This window comes from Cydia fagiglandana, chromosome 25 (assembly GCF_963556715.1).
Source record: "Cydia fagiglandana chromosome 25, ilCydFagi1.1, whole genome shotgun sequence".
In the NCBI taxonomy this organism is placed as follows: Eukaryota; Metazoa; Arthropoda; class Insecta; order Lepidoptera; family Tortricidae; genus Cydia; species Cydia fagiglandana.
In genome coordinates this window covers 1,604,008-1,616,011 of record NC_085956.1, presented here as the reverse complement: position 1 = coordinate 1,616,011, position 12,004 = coordinate 1,604,008, and positions in this window count along the sequence as shown.

Genomic DNA, 12,004 nt, shown 5'->3' with positions numbered 1-12,004 from the left:
CCAGCTCATGGCATAAGGTTTACAACCTGTTTGGTTTATAAGTTCCAACACCTGCCCTTAAACCGAACAGTTTAAACCGAGATTAGAAACACAATTAAAATGTTTGTCCTTGGTTAAAGGCTTTGTCAAAACATCCGCAGGCATTTGATCAGTAGACAAGTACTCTAAGTTAATAATTTTATCACTTACGACTTGCCGCACATAATGATGTCGAATGTCTATATGTTTGCTTCTACTATGGTTGATTTGACTATTGCAAATCTTCTGCGCCGACTGACTATCATTGTATAGAGTAATGGGTAAGTATTTACCTAGGCATTCATGTAAAAAGGTCCTTATGAATGCAGCTTCCTTCGCTCCTTCACATAACCCCATGTACTCTGATTCGGTTGAAGACAAGGCAATGGTTCTTTGCTTACGACTCTCCCATGACACAGCTGAGCCGCTAATCTTGTACACGTACCCTGTATACGAACGTCGGTCTAGCGGGTTGGATGCCCAATCAGCGTCTACATATCCTGTAACAGATAATATTGATTTCTCATATTGTAAGGAATAATCCATTGTTCCTTTTAAATATCGAAGAACACGCTTCGCCGCTTTCCAGTGCGTTTCAGAATAACAGTTGTTGAACTGGCTTAATAGGCTTGCTGCATGGGCAATATCTGGTCTTGTGCACACCGCTAAATACATAATGCATCCAATCAGGCTTCTGAACTTAGAGTCAGGATCAGTCTGTTCTCCCTTTTCAAATTTCAAGCCGGTCTCTAAAGGTGTGCTCACAGGCTTGCAGTCCGCCATATTAAATTGTTCTAATACTTTCTGTATGTAATTTTTCTGATCAAGAGTAATTTTATTTTTATCTTGAGTCAATCTCATGCCCAATACATGTATTGGGCACATGCGTAGCACGACCAAGATCCTTCATCTCAAATATTCTCATCAGTTCTTCCTTCAGCTTTTTCTTCTCCGGCGTATCTTTACTGAAAATCAGAATGTCATCAACATATAGTGCCAATCTAATGAGGTTACCACTATCATTCGATTTTATGTAAACACAGGGCTCGCTGAGTGATTTTCTGAACTTGAGAACCTTCAGGGCATTATCAATTTTGTCATACCAGGCCTTCGATGCCTGTTTCAGACCATAGACTGCTTTGTTAAGCTTGAATACGTAGTTTTCTTTACCTTTTACTTTATACCCATCTGGCTGTTCCATATACACAGTCTCCTTTAGATCACCATTAAGAAAGGCTGTCTTCACATCCATGTGATCAACTTTCATGTCTAAGTTGACTGCCAGGGCAAGTAAAGTACGTATGGTTGAGTATCTTACCACAGGAGAGTAGGTCTCATTGTAGTCTACGCCATATTCCTGGGTAAATCCTTTAGCTACAAGTCTAGCTTTGTAACGAAGTAGCTGACCTTCCAATCCAAGTTTCTTTTTGAAAATCCATTTGCATTTTACAGCTTTCTTTCCAGCAGGCAATGTTGTCAATGTCCAGGCTCTGTTCTTTTCAAATGACTTGTACTCATCCACAATTGCTTCCTTCCAATGTTTTTTTTCGGGTCCTGACAGCGCTTCATGAATTGTCTTTGGTTCAGCACCTTGACAAGCAGCTGTCATTGCAATCACAGCATTAGCGGAGTCTGTCATTTCTTCATACTCACTGGAGCCTTGATCCGTAGTCATATCAGGATTCCAAGTGACATCGTTAGGATTATCCACAAAACTGGAACTAGAAGTGCTCGATTCATTTTCAGATACTTCAGGTACTTCCTCAATAGGATCAGCTGGCAAAGGATCTGCAGGTAAAGGTTCTGCATTTCTAGTAGTATTATCCATGCCATCACTAAGTAAATGTAACTGACCATCAGTAGTAGAATTTTGCTGATTCAGTTTTATATCTTTATACATTTTCTCTTCAAAGAACTGTACATCTCGAGACTTAATACATTTAGACGGGTTTTCAGGGTCAATCAATCTATATCCTTTTGATCCGTCGCAATATCCCACAAATACGTACATTTTGCTCTTTGCATCTAATTTCTTACGTTTTTCACTAGGGATCATTGCATAGGCAACACAGCCAAATACTCTCAAATTGGATAAATTAACTTTATTACCTGACCATAGCTCTTCAGGTGTGGTCCCTCTTACCGCCTTACTTGGTGACTTATTCTTGATGTATATTGCTGTATTCAATGCCTCGGCCCTCGACCTTTTGGGGAATGGTAATCGACTTTGTTTCCCTTCAAGACATGCTACACAGGGAGTATATTTATCATTAGTGTAATCAATTCCACTAGCCATACCTTTTTTCAGTAAATCCATACTCCTTCTGTTCAGATGTGAAAGTCTGCGGTGCCACAACTCCTGGGATGGCTTCGTTTCACACAGATTAGCAGCTTCCGGATCCCTTGAAAGAACCTCAGGCACTCGCTCACCCAAATCCTTAGAGTGACATGCCGCAGCTTGCTCGCATCCACGTGACGGTTGACTCGCCATGTCCAGTTCATAGACGCCATTCACCTTCGTAGCACTGGCAATTACGTCTTTGCCACAGTAAATATAGCACTTTTGCTTCTTAAAAAGCACCTCAAGTCCTTTGTCTACCATCTTGCCAACAGAAATAAGATTTGTTGACAATCCCGGCACGTAAACAACGTCGCTTAGTTTCGTAGTTTCACTGTGTCCTTTTAATAACAATTCCACGGTTCCATGTCCCTCACTATGCAACTTTTCTTTATTCGCCACTGTTATTGAACGCGGAGTTTCCAAAACATAATTTTGCAATAACGTTTTGTCGTTTGACATATGGCTTGTTGACCCGCTGTCAACGTAGAATGAGTTTGACTTGACGTCAACTGTCAAAGCGGTTAGCAACGTTCCGTTCCACGCTTTTTCACTCTTCTCACTGCGTTTCTCACTTTTATTGGCTTTGTTCGGACAGTTTTTCGCATAGTGATTCGGTTTCTTACATATGAAGCACTTAACCTTCGATGGATGTTTGTTGACACTTTTTGTACTAGAACCCCGGTTTGTAAACATAGAACTTTCTTCGGTCTTATCGTCTCTTCGTAAATTTTCTTGTAGTAATTTACTTCTTACTGTTTCACTGCACAATGTAACGTTCGAGTTTTCCAATGCCATAATAAGTGGATCATAGTCTGGTGGTAGACCACTTAACATAATTACTGACAGGAAATCATCATCTAATGGAGAATTTATGTCTCGTAGTTGTTGATCGATATCCATGATCTTCAAGAGATACGCCTCCATATCTTTACATTGCTCTAAGTTTCAATCCAAATAAAGTACGTAGCAGGCCTAGTTTTCTACATAGCCCTTTATCTTCGTAGGCCTTTTTCAAATTGTTCCAAGCTTCGTATCCAGTCTTTGCGTTACGTACATGTGAAAACGATGACGGTTGCACCATCAGGCATATTTTTGCAAGCGTTCTCTGTTGTCGACGCTCATCGCTGATCTTGGGAACGCCAGGTGACGCTTCCTCTGTGCAATCCCATAGATTCTCGTGAATCAAATACATACGCATCGAAAACTTCCAGTTTCCATAGTTGGCTATGCCACTGAGCTTTTCGAAATTGACTGCGATCCCGGAACTCGACCCGGAAGACGAGGTCGTCGTCGGCAAATTTTCATTCGACATTTTCGAATTAATTTTGTACTTTTTGCCGAAAACTATTTACGTACTAATTAATCGCGTATCCTGGGCCCAAACCTATTGGGTTTGTAGTGGAATTATACCAGGATTGATAGAGTAAAACATTATTTTGTGCAGACAGAAAGAAACGATATATATTCATTTGTTCGTGTATACTGACAAAATAAAAAACCACAGACAAAACAAAATAGTCGCCAGCTCATGGCATAAGGTTTACAACCTGTTTGGTTTATAAGTTCCAACACAATGAATTCCACATAGTAGCTACTTACGGCTCGATTCGGGAAATGAATTAGAGACTCACTGGATATCAAATAGTAAAGATATGTGACGTTCCACAGTAAAAGGTACCTTATGGCGGCCGGCGCTTACGTCGCATAGCGCCGCAATAATATTGGAGCGGCGTTAATGATAGCGTAAGCGCCAACCGCCATAAGGTACCATTACCCGTGGGACGTCACATACCTATCTTTACTATATCGTTTTTAGTTAATCTCTAATTCATTTCCCGAATCGCGCCGTTGTCATACCCTATAGCAACAGGATCATTTTGTGTTTGATGTTTCATTCTCTACATTTTAATTACACCGGCCGCGATTATTAATTTATTAGTTCAAAAACTGTAGGATTTTCAAAAGGGTCACAAATCTAACCGAACCTAACTTAATGACTTCTACAAAATATACCTATACCATTTTCCAAACATTTTAGAAGTGAAGCGAGTTTAAAAGATAGAAATATTATAATCATACCTAGCTAAACAAGTGATACAAGATTCAGCTCAAGCACAAACCAGCAAAAAAAGAACCGCTTTCTATGACATTTGCTTTTGCTCCCAATACAGTTGTGGTATGACATTTAATTTTAAGGAAATGAGATAATTTAGTTACACAAAAGTGTCATGGGAGAGACAAATAATGCAAAATTATAAAAAACATGTTAATCAAAAACTGTTCCAATTTAAACTAATTAACCCCATGACTGTCTCTTTTAAAGTATTAATGTCTACAATTATAAAGTAAAGTAGGACTCACATTAATATATAGTCGTGTCTTAGAAATAAGTACTCAAAACTCTTAGATAGTATAAAAACTAGGTGCGGAGGTATCTATGTCTCCCAATCCCAACTGGATCGAGTCAAAGTACTTCTATATTAAAAAAAAAACTGTACATTGTGAAATTTTATCATAATTTACATATACTTGGTCAAGCAGATCTTGTCAGTAGAAAAAGGCGGCAAATTTGAAAAATGTAGGCGCGATGGGTTATCGTCCCATAGAAAATTTGAATTTCGCGCCTTTTTTTACTGACAAGATTTGCTTGACCAGCTATAGTACTCGTAGTCGTTTTTGGTAGTAACTCTGCTTGCGAAGCCGATGGTCCTGTGTTCGAATCCCGGTATGGGCATTTATTTGTGTGAAGAACTCATGAATCATGGACTCATGGTTGTTTTTTATGTATTTATCTATATAAGTATGTTTATATCGTCGCCTAGTACCTACCCATAGTACAAGCTATGCTTAGTTTGGGGCTAGGTCGATCTGTGTAAAATGTCCCCAATATATTTATTTATTTATAGTTAATTAAAGGGCTTTCGGCCCTAATTCATCCTATGTCCCCGAGACTCAAATTAATCCTATACCGATTTTCATCTAAATCGGTTCATAAAGTTTTAAGAGTCACTTTTCCATTAAATTTGTAATATTAGGCAGGACAATTTAATTTGCGTTAAACTGTTCCCGTCTGGACTGGCTTTATAGTCAAATAAAAAAAAAAGTAATTTCTTGTCGCAAACAAAATATTGGATCTGGAGCGTAAAGGAAACTATGATGATCTGGATGAATAGGTATATTATCGAAAAGAATAGGCACTGATACAAATTCTGTGTTTACAGCATTAGGGTCTAAACGGATGTGTCTGCTTGACGCACGCGAACAAAAGCCGTATATTTATTTAAACATTAGTTATAAACATTTAAACTAGTTCTACGCGCATTCACGCAGTATCCTATAAACAAGATTCTGTTAGTTTATAAAGACACTTTCCAACACAAAACTTACAGTAGCAAATCGAACAAAGAGAAAAACAGGTAGTATCCCATCTATCCTTCACCCCATCTATCATTCCCCTCCGTCCGTACAAGTTAACTATTAAATAAACTAATAATTAATAAATTAACGCCGTATTATGGTAATGCGGCCCGGAAACACAATAACGTGGGTAATTTCTCTCTGGGAAGCACTTAGAGAGTATTCTTGGAGGAAAAGCGGGCGCAGAGTAGAACAGCTTTATCAGTTCAAGCTAATAACTTTTGTATACAGCGATATCTAGACTAGTAAATTTTTCGCCAATCTGATTAAATTGGCCGATCGAATCAGGACGTGTGGATGCAAACACCAATTTTTAATATATAATGACCGATATTACCGATAAAATGAGGTGCGGACGCAAGAATACCAATTTGTGACGCCAGTATTTTCGTTCTGGGGCATATTTCGATTTAAAGGGCTCTATTATCACCATGAATCTAAAATTGGTGATTAAATTGGAGATTGGCGCCAATTATTTTCCTGATCAAATCGACCGATTTGATCAGGCTTGTCTAGATACCACTACCAGGGTGGCTAAAAAATAACTGCAATCCCGTTGCCAAGGAGGTTTTGGGATTATACTAAGCAACTTTTACTATGGGACCAACCCAGAAATCACAAAAAAAAATTAGCTGTTTCATACATTTTAGCTGGTCCATTTTCTATGGGAGGGTACATTTTTTTTTCGTGATTTCGGGGTTGGTCCAATAGTAAAAGTTGCTCAGTATAATCCCAAAACCTCCCTGGCAACGGTATTGCAGTTATTTTTTGGCCATCCTGTATATGTACCTATACATCGCAACTCCTCTGTCTCATAACTGTTCTGTGGCAAAGTTCACATAGTTTGACCCGTATGCACCGCGGCTAGCTATCGTACCCATATTTGACATTTGAAAGTGGTCAAAACTACACAAAGACTGGCTTGGGTGCATTCAGTACACTGTCTTTCGAAAGCTGGCAAATTACTTTATCATAGCAAATTGGTGTTATTTTTAGAGCCTTTGTTTCGTCGTGGTACTGTCAATTTTGATAAATTATTTTGATACCTAAGTACTTCATCGCTTTTCTTAAGGGGCCCACAAATTACCAGTTCGCTGGACGATGTCAGCCTGTCAGTTTTCGGAGCTGTCAAATTTTGCGTATAACTGACAGGCTGATATCGTCCGGCGAACTGGTCATCTGTGCCCTTTAGATTTCTTATTACTTTTAACTCAGGGGACCAAAAAAAGATTAATTTTCTGAAAGAAAAACCTTTTCAAAAAAAACAAACACACTCACATTAGAGCAAAATCGTCTTTTTATTTTATTTTGATATTACCTACATGTGCCTACGCGTTTAAATGTATCAAGTATGTTCAATGACCACAGTTTTATATTTTACTATTTATATTATTATATTTATATTTTAACCACAGTAAAATATAAATTATATATAAGCGGACGGAATTGACATTATGACCCTACATTTATATTTTATTCATAAATTATTATTTCTTTGTCTATATTATTTTGCTTATATTAAGTTTAGTTTAGTAGTTAATTAGTTTTATGTTTAGATTATGTAGTGTATTTTTAATTGTATTATTGTTTATGACCCTTGTCACAGTGACAATCAATATGAAAGTCGCTAGAGAACTCATACTATTGTCATTGTGACAAGGTGCAAAATGGGTCATAAATTAATAAATTAAAACTTTCGACTGTACAGTAACTGCAATAGTATGTACTCTTCGAAGGCCGCAAAAATATGTGACACGCTCTTAGGGCTCTACAAATGAGATCGTGTCAGATATTTTTGCGGCCTTCGTAACATACTATACTCTGTATCTTTAGGTATTTAAATAAAAGTAAACAAAATCTACCCTCCAATGGTTCCTTAAGGCTTTCAGGCATTTCAGGCATCAACTGGTAATAGATGAAAACATTACAGTACGATCAAATAATGTACGTTAAAGTCAGGTCGTTCAGTGACAGATCCAGGCGGTTTTGTATTTGATTGGCTAACCAATAAATGTTATGACTACCCGAAAATGTACAAATTGTTCATTTACTTTTATTTAAATACAGAGTATAGTGCTGACTGTACTAGTGTAGCGTTAAAAACAAAATCAGTACAAATACAGCTCAGTGGAGCGCAGAGCCAGGAGGATGATTGGCGACAAGAAGCTAACGGCTAAGCTTCAGTCTTTGGCCCATCGGCGGAAAGTCGCCAGCCTGTCGGTATTCTACAGGCTGCACTTCGGGGAGTGTGCCCAAGAGCTACACGAGCTTATTCCACCGTCCCCATTCTACCATCGGACTTTTAGACGCACGGCCGGTTTCCATCCTTACTTGGTAGATATTCCACCAATTCGCACGAAGCGCTTTGCTTCTACTTTCGTTATGCGCACTGCCAAGGAATGGAATTCCTTGCCGGCGTCTATATTTCCGTGTTCTTATAACCCGGCAACCTTCAAATCAAGAGTGAACAGGCACCTTCTGGGCGAGCTCGCTCCATCGTAGGCCACGTCTACGCCTCGGCTAGTCTGTGGCCATGAGTAAGCCCATTCATAATAAAAAAAAATAATAATACATGGTTTAAACCAAACTTAATTGTGCATAACAAACCACATACGAATAATTTTACAATAACCAGATACATTTACACAACATTTATTTAATAAACACTAATATAACCACATAACATTACTCGTAACTCTACTACCTAACACTTTTGTAATTTTAACTTTATTCCCTACAAAATAAAGTAAATATTACAATAAACTTGTTTGTCAAGTTAAGAGGTTCGGTAAGCGAGACGGCAGATATCACTTTTACTTGGAATGAAGGAGAAAGCCCACTTTCCCTGGGGTCGAATTGCTTCGTTATGGCGTTTTTACCTGCGGTCAATTAGGGTTCAATGCTTGCAAATATTGCAAAACATGGAACCTCGATAACTCGAACCTCAAACATAACATCATCATATTCCTCGCGGTGTCCCGGCATTTTGCCACGGCTCATCAGAGCCTGGGGTCAGCTTGGCAACTAATCCCGAGAGTAGGCACTTGTTTTTTCGAAAGCGACTGTCATCTGGCCTTCCAACCCAGAAGGGAAACTAGACCTTGTTGGGATTAGTCCGGTTTCCTCACGATATTTTCTTTCACCGACAAGCGACCGGTAAATATCAAACAATATTTCGTATATAAGTTCCGAACGCATTCTAGGGATCTACTGGCCACGAACCATCTCAAATGCCAGACTATGGCAGATGACGGAACAGAAACCCATAGGAAGGGAAATCCTTGATAGAAAATGGCGTTGGATCGGACACGTACTCCGTAGGCCGGCAGCCATCTGGCCAAGCAGGGTCTCCGCTGGCAGTCGGCTGGCAGAAGACGGTCGGAAAGGAGGAAGGAGGAAGACTACATGGAGGCGATCAGTTGAGGAGGCTGGTTAAACTGGACTCGGCTGGAAAGAGCTGAAAGTAGCCACTCAAGATCGTGACAAATGGAGGATTCTTCTGCAAGCCCTGTGTCCCTAATGGGGGATAACAGGAATGCATTGTCATCATCATCATCCGAAAAACTCATTGGTATATGAGCCAGGTTTTGAACCCGCGACCTCCAAATTCTCATGCTCTTACCGTATACCATCCGGTGTAAACAACGTATGTTCTTGGAGGCTAAGATCTTTTTTATCGCAGGTTATCCTCAGTTTTTATAACTTAGAACCCTGTTTATTTAATGAAGCCGGCTCACACTTGATCGATTCACCAAACGACAGTTGCGTCAGCGTGCGTAATTCAGGCGGTTACGCTATTACACACTTTCCAGAGCATTAATACAATTAATTATGCACAAATTACAATTGAAATAATTCTGTTGTCCCATAGTCTCAAGCAGGGGAAAGGATATGGGCGTCTTTGCTCCACGGCCCTAGTGTCTCAACTGCAAAAGACTGCAAACGCCGCAAATATGTGGTTGTTATTCGACCTATTATGGTCTCTAATTCTACACCTAAACTTTTAAGCCCAAGAAACCTATGAACAGCATTAAATTTAAAAAATCTATACTGATTTTTCGGAAATTAACTTATATATTGGAAACGACGGGTGACCCTAGGGCTGGCTCATTCCTAGGCCAAAGAATAGGCATAGCTATTCAGCGTGGGAATGTAGCCAGCCTTATGGGCACACTTCCGCAGGGGACAGATCTGGGGGATCTAAGGTAGGTGGGTAAGTTTTATTTATTTATTTATTTTATGTTTATTTATTTATAAGGCAGATACAAACGTTAAAAATAAAAATAAACTAACTTATCTATAAAATAAACCTAAATTAAAACTAAAAACTAAAACTAAATAAAATAAAATATAATTAAAAAATGTCTAGGAAATTGGGCCCCTTTGGCATGGTGCCGAGGACGCTGTCAGCATTTCCTCGCTGTATTGCTAAGCTAATACGTTGAGCGAGAAAGCTGCCAGCTCTTGGGTCACCAGTGAAGTCTTTAAGCCTTTTTGTGAGCTCTTTAAAAAGCTGTACAGCATTAGGACCCCACGGGCCAAGGGTCTCAACCCCAAATGGCATAAAAATATACTCGGGGCCGAGACCCCTGTACTTCTGGGATTTTAGCTTTTCGGCCGCTTTAGCCGCCGCACCTGCTTGGTTACTGGTTCCCGTCAGGTGGGAAGGGGCCAGAGTGTCTACGCAGGTAGCGTCCCACACTAGCACCCTTCCCAAACCCCAAGGAACCAGGGACATGCCGTCCGGTCTCTTTATTTTATTAGTTTTAGTTTTAATTTATTTAGTCTATACTTAATTTTAATAATAGTTTGTATAAGTTTTGTTATTGAATAAATTAAAATAAACTTATATATTATCTACTTGAAATTAAATAAATAAATAAATATTATAGGACATTCTTACACAGATTGACTGGGACTTATCCCACAGTAAGCTCAAGAAGGCTTGTGTTGTGGGTACTCGGACAACGATATATATAATATACAAAATCTTAAATACATAGAAAACACCATTACTCAGGAACAAATATCTGTATCATCATACAAATAAATGCCCTTACTGGGATTCGAACCCAGGACCATCGGCTTCGCAGGCAGGGTCACTACCCACTATAGTTCGTTTTTTTTAGCATTAGAAAGAACTCCACAGAAGCAAGCGTGCAGTTTTTATCAGGTTCTTGAATTGTTAATAATTATTGATTTATCTAATGTAGCATGGTCAATACATATAATTTACTTCAAATTATTACCGCTAAAAGTGCCGGATTTGGAACCACAAGCTAACTTCTGCGAAGTTCTTTCTAATGCTAAAAAAATCTGACTATAGGCCAGACCGGTCATCACCCACGAGGCCAGACCGATCGTCATTTATTACAGTCATTTATTAAGTCAGTATTAATTTTAAATTAGGTGATATATTGTCTTTAACACTTCAATACTTTTAAGAATATCGAAATATCCTGCGCTAACACCACAAACAGATATAAATCAATAGTTATTTGTTTTACAAGGGGGCAAAGTTGTTGTTTATATATATTGACACCCGAGCAAGCGAAAGATTCAAAAATGGAATCTTGAGCGTTGCGAGGGTTTCAAAGCACGAGGGTTGAACAAAATTTGCCCCCGAGTGGAACACAAAATTTTTCACCACACCAACCTGAAGCAAATATTAAATGTAAAATATCAAACAAAAACAAACCAAATCAAATCCAAATGAATGTTATTAATTATTTATCATCCAAAATCATCATTTAAAAGTCATTTCTACTAGCAAACGTAAGAAACCAACTCAAAATTTGCATTTGATTACTTTGTCTCACATGTGAATAAAATGCAACTTTGCTATCAGTTTTTGAAGTGCAAAGTATGCCTTTCCGAGCGTGTGGTGAAAAACTATTTTAACAAATAAGTAGGTAGGTACACTTCTATTTTCTTAGTAGAAAAGCGAGAAAACACTCAATTTGCTGTCTCTCTTTAACGTAAAGATTATATTTATATGTGAAATCGAGAAGTTTCTCCCACACTTAGTATTCTAAATGCATCAGAACACCGTGTTTGCATCAGGATGTACTTGTGGTAGTAGGACGGACGGACGGATGTCGGATATCATTCGTTATGTTACAGTCACGCTAAAATGGAAATAAACATGATATAAATAAATAAGTAAATAATTATTTAATGAATAATAAATATTAATTTTGGCTTTACAAATGAAATATTATTACCCAT